The sequence below is a fragment of the Corylus avellana genome, chromosome 5 (assembly GCF_965113065.1).
Source record: "Corylus avellana chromosome 5, dhCorAvel1.hap1.2, whole genome shotgun sequence".
Lineage (NCBI taxonomy): Eukaryota > Viridiplantae > Streptophyta > Magnoliopsida > Fagales > Betulaceae > Corylus > Corylus avellana.
In genome coordinates, this window is record NC_142494.1 from 4,091,618 (window position 1) to 4,097,736 (window position 6,119).

At 36.4% G+C, this 6,119-nt stretch overlaps 1 pseudogene; it reads left to right on the forward strand.

Moving 5' to 3' along the window:
• Positions 1-4,247: 4,247 nt before the first annotated feature.
• LOC132181643 (putative transcription factor At1g61730) lies at positions 4,248-5,137 on the forward strand (annotated as a pseudogene).
• The last annotated feature ends 982 nt before the right edge of the window (positions 5,138-6,119 follow it).

Below are 6,119 nucleotides of genomic sequence, written 5' to 3' on the forward strand. Positions count from 1 at the left end.
AAGAAAACACATACATAAATGAAAGTATCTTTAGGACTTGAACCTTCACTTGGTGATAATATGTGGGAGCTAACTAGCATAGCATTGTAAACAAGCATTGAACCAGCTATCCTATTTGACTAGTTGGACATATCTCACACACACGTTTTCTTCTCTTTAGATAGTTCCATAAGCCAACACGTAGATTTGAACTAGTGTTTAATCTATATCCTAATTTCATATCCGCTCTAGAGATAAAACCTTAGTCTCATAGAAGGTAGTTGTAACACCCCTCCTCTCTAATTAATTAGGGTTAAGGGTGCTTTAATTACTACCTAACAATGTTGAATTAGGATCCTCTTCAGTTCATTTGAACTGGATAATATTCTGTTAGTTATATTGGAGTTATATTTTCATCCCATCAAAAAATGAAAAGACAAAAATACCTATCCAATATAACTAACTGGATATTATTCAGTTCAAATGAACTGGAGAAGATCCTATTCCAATTATATTAGGGTTGGCTCTAATACCTTAATTTGGGAGGAAATGAGATATTGTTTTTTTGACTTTAGTGTGGATGAGCTCCGCATGCAAATAAAATTGGACACCTCATCGATTGTACGTACACGTCTTGCTAGGGCTGTATAAGAAATGAGATGCCTAATATTCTCGCCTATTTTCACTGTTCTTCAAACCAAAAACCTCGAGAGCGAGGGAATGAGTGAGGGTTAAGGATTTTTGAAGGTTACCTTCAAGGAAGGATTCTTGTTTTCTTTGTTGTCTTAGGCACGTTTAACCTTCAAGGATTTAAGATGCATTTCCGTAGTTGTGTATAGGTTGGTTGTTTAAAGATTTTGGGTTGGTTTATGGATGGTTTATGATGATGATAGGTACAGGATTTTGTAATCTTTTAGAAAACGTGTTATTTCCTTAACATATTATGCATGACCTACTGTTAAAAAGGATTTAGGAAAAACCATGTGGGCCACCTAGTGTAATACTCCAAAATAATAATAATAATAAAATGTATTTAATTTGTCTCAGTCACATTTTATAAAAAACAACACTCGTAATTTAAAAATTTCCTAAACCAATTTTCCCAAAAATTCCAGAACAATAAACTATTTTTAACTTTGGCTGAACATTCAGAAGTTCCCCTAGAACATTCGAAGTAAACTCTAGACTCGAAAGTTCGATGCTTCTTTGGAACATTCAACTAAAACCTTAGGACCGTTGGTACAATATATACATGAATCCAAGAAAAACTTCAAGGTGGACATCAATAAACCCCTTCATTGTCTGTGGCTTGGACTCTATTTCACTTAGAAGCCATTTTGTGGTCACGATTTTATTTTTGTTCTATCTAACATTATACATGATGCATGACATCATTTACATCATTAAATACAACAAAATAAAACCATGACCATGAAATGAAGATCCTTAACTCACGTTTGGACCTAAACTCTATAAATAATAGAGACATAATTCGAACTCAGAACCTTCGTTTTAATACCATTTAAATCACCGCTTACCTCAAAATATTAAGTTGACAAGAAGACCGAGATGAATTTAGTTATTTAATTAATATCTTAACATAGAAAAATTAATTCGAGAGTTTCTTTGGATGCCATTTCGTGAGGATAAGAGTATATATTTCATCTATTGTTCCATGCATGGCCGACCTTGTTGTAAAGTTACCCTCACGCCAGTCCTTTTGGAACAAGAAAACGTGAGAGGGGGCATCAACTTCCATCCAATTTTGAATCATGCTTTCTCAATGATGGTATGCTTTCTCAATGATGGTGGCAGAGAAATTACTCTTAGCTTTTACTGATCACTAGAACCAGGGGGCATGGACTTCCATCCAATTTTGAATCATGCTTTCTCAATGATGGTATGCTTTCTCAATGATGGTGGCAGAGAAATTACTCTTAGCTTTTGCTTATCACTAGAACCATGGCATATTGATGTCCTATTAACCAAAGAAAAGCACATTTTTTACATAAATATATATACTGCTGTAGGGAACTTTGAATAAATGGGCAATCAAAGATATTGCAAATATAAAAATCCATAAGGAATGAATGTAACTTTGACCCCTTAAAACTTAGAAGAGCATATCGAGCAAGAATAAGTAAAATTATTTTAACCATTCATTTGTCTAAGTACTGTTCTCTTTATTTGATTATTTATTTTCTTTAAATATTATTTTTTTTAATCTTTAGGTGGGGGATATTATATTAGTAGAAGCTATTACATTTGAAAGTTTTGGTCACAAATTGGATGAAAATCCTCTATTTTGAAGAGTCAGCTGAAGAGGTAAAGTAGTTCAAACCAGTGCACTAAATACAGCTATTATGATATACGAAGGAGATTTAGAGTGCGTTTGGCACTAAGATTTCATAGAACAAAAGTGTGATTTTTAAATAAATCACAGAAATTGACAAATTGTATCGTTTAAAAGTGCTTTTTTAAGATATTATGATTGATGACTTTGAAAAATGTGTGTTTTCATATCGTTGGCAAGCTGATGTATTTTTATAAATGAACAATTTCAAAGGCCGCTAAACCATGATTTTAAGATCGATCATCTCCAATAGGTTCCTCAAAACCTTTATATTGTTTGAATTTAGACAATATAAGCCAAAACTCTTTTCCAACATATTAGGTATCAGCTTATCTAGGCATAAACCTCATATGTTATATAGACTAGGTTGAAAAAAATTCCTCTGACCCAGTTTGGAGGAAAACCCTATGCTAATTTTGCTACAATAAAACAATACTACTAGAATATATTATGACATTTACCGTGTTAAACTATATTCATAATATAGTATGACATTCAACGTATTTACCTGATTAATTTATATTCCTTATATAAAGTGATTAGAATTTGTAATATTGTTCATTCATTTTTTGATTGTATTTCCTACTTTATTTGGTCTTATTTAATTATAAATAGATTCTTTTGTACATAGTTTTAGACATAGAAATATGGTCTTCAGATCATGCATATATTTTTTTAGTTATTTTAAAATGGCATCAGAGTTAAGGTTATGAGTTCGAGTTGTGACAGCGTCAAGTTAAGGGAGGAATTATTGAGGTAGAATAATGCTACTTTGCTCACTTAGACGACTCTTAAAATATCACGTGCGATTTTAAATGCTATAAAAAAGATTTGTCTTTCTTTACTGGACATCAATTAATTTTTCAAATGAAATGTTCAAAGACCCGATTTGATAAATGACATCTAAGCCAAGTTTTGGCCTTGTCTAGAGATTGGGAAGTCATGCAGTCTTCACACGATTAACAGGCTTTTTAGATCTTGTTTTGGTATAACCATTATACCAACATGCTCTAAAAGGTCTGATATATACTGTGGTGGTATCAGATCGTCGTTTCCAGCTGTCACGTGCTTTCACCCGCCACCCAAGTTTCTGTATGTATGTTTCATGCACCATCACCGGCCACAACGCACCACTTTAGTCAGCCATTTTTTATAAAAGAAATATGGAATCTAGATCAAAGGTTGTCGATCTACTAGATGATGTAAAGCACATGCCACGAGGAGGTTCCACACGCTACCACACGCCACCTCAAAATTTCTTTTCGATTTTCACGTGGGTCACGCTCTGCTGCTATCCACCACGCATCGTCACCTTTAGTCGTTTGCATAATAGAATCACAGGTTTTGGATTGGAGGTTGCCGATCTACCCAACTGTCAAAAGCGCGTGCACGGAGAAGGTAGATTTCATTGAGCTCACCTCTCTTAGTTAGTCATTGCCACATTGGGTCATACCTATGAAACTGGGCTCACAAACTTGCAGAACAAACTGCCACACTAGATCTCAGCCGTTGAAACCAAGCCCATGTCCCTTATCATGCACTCGGCCGCACTTGATTTCCATAAAAAAAAAAAAAAACCCTCCTACTACCACTCTTCCCAATACCAAAGATATTACCCAACTTATGATGGCTCCAATTACCCTATTTGTGCTTGGTCTATGAGTAGGTGGCTCTAATGACATTGCCTCTAAGAGTTGTGTATGGCGAAGAAATCATAGATGATACAACTTTAAATTTGATAAAAATTTTCTAATTCCAATGTTTACCAAATCAAAACAGGCTTCAAATAGAAGATAGAAAATCTGCACATTTTGGGAACCAACTTTATGTTTTGGACTACTTTCTCAAGTCTATTTAAGGGCATTTGAAGTACGAATTTTATAAGGATTGGAGGCAATATGTTCAAAGAAGAAAGATGCTATTCCTTCATGTGTTGAGAGAGAAAACTCATGTTTTTGTGCTTTTAATTGCTTATCTCATAAAGGCTTTGTTGTAAACCACAACCTTTTATCAACGACAATAAAAGCCTATCAGAGTTCTAATAAATGAGATCAAATATAATAATTGTCCAGAGGTTTTGGGGGACCCGAAGAAGGTATATATCCAGACCTGGAACTAGGGCCATCCCACGGCTGTGGGGAAATGAGGACTAGCAGAGTCAGCTGACGGTGTTGAAGGGTATGATTGAATATGGGTCAAAGATAGGGTCCGACTCATATTCCGACATAGGCGTGTTCCACAAGTTCATCAAGAAGGGCCTCTGCGTCGAGGTCTCCAAGTCCCAGTTGATGGACAAGATTTGGAGGATGAAGAAGAAGTACCAGACCAACTTCGACAAGGGCGGCCATGACATGGTCTTCTCCAAGCCCCACGAGCGCAAGTCCTTTGAGCCCTCCTAGGAGATTTGGGGCAGTCAGACGACTCCAAATTAAAAGCCAAAAAATTAATCCTAAAGTGGTGACAGTGGCATTGCCAAGCCAAGAGGTGGTGGTGAATGGGGGAGGAGTGAAGGGGTTTTGGGAGGGTTATCCCTATTTGAGGGAGGGCAGCATTGGAGACGGCGGAGATGGAGTTTCAGGTTTGTCAGGTTTGGGGACGGGGACAAAGTTTGTGAGAGAGTTGATGGCGAGTATTGGGAGTGGGAAGCTGAAGGAGATGGAAGACAAGTGCAAGGAGGTGAGCATGGCTCAGCTGGAGGTGTATGTGAAGAGGATAAAATTGGTTCATGAGCTAGGGGAGGTCGTTTTGGAGGCTATGAAAAGGAGGCAATCTGTTGTTTTTGGTTTTATGTTTGGTTTATTTTGACGGAAAATGGTTTTGTTTGAAACCCTTTATGTCGAATCATATGGGTTTCGAAATTTTGGTTTAGATTATGTTAATAAATTGAAATATAAGTTTTTGTTACATGGGATTATTGGCTTATGAGTGGTTTTAATATTATTTTGGGTTGTTTGGCATTTGCAGTATACCCTGATAGAAATTTATTTGATGTTGTGCTTTAAATTCTGGTGAATTTTTAAGCTCTCTCTAGCTAATTGGTGTTCCTTTTGCAAAAAGAATTGGGAGACTATTAATCAACTTCTCACCCATTGAGAGTATACTACTAATCTCTGGCACTCTATTCTTAACTTACTCGGTGTTTTTGTGATGCCTAGTAATATTCTAGAGCGAGAACATTCCAAAGAGGTATTATCTCCTGCTTTATTAATGTGGAGCATTTGAAGAGAAAGTAGCTTCTCAAAAATCCTCTTTTCTGAGATCTCTTTCGGATTGGGCTATTGTACATGTTCTTTACTTTTCTTAGTGGATTTGGTAGATATGATTAACTTTTTAGATTGTAGAAGGGCGAGCACTTTCATACCTTCCTAGGCTTGCTCCGAAAAATCCTCGCATTTCTCTCCCTCCAAAGATAATACACCGCAACCGCTAACATTAACTTGACAATAAGGCTCAAAATGAGTGAAACTGCTTGGCCATAGTAAAAAGGACTTCCCTTTAAAATTGGACACCATCCATTGAATGGTCTCTCCCCAGTCCAAATTAGACCAAGGAAAATGACATATACCTTCATAGTGTTAGAACACATGACACAGCCATGCAATCATCTCTGCCAAATCATACAGCCACCTCATCATCTACTAAAGAGCAGCCTAAAGCCACCTCATCATCTCCTAAAGAGTAGCATTCCGTGATAGTCAAGTATCCAAGGGATTTTACATTAACAGCTTATGCAGCAAAGGCAATGCCAAGATTTTCACACATTGATAGCTGTGTAGACGTGCATACA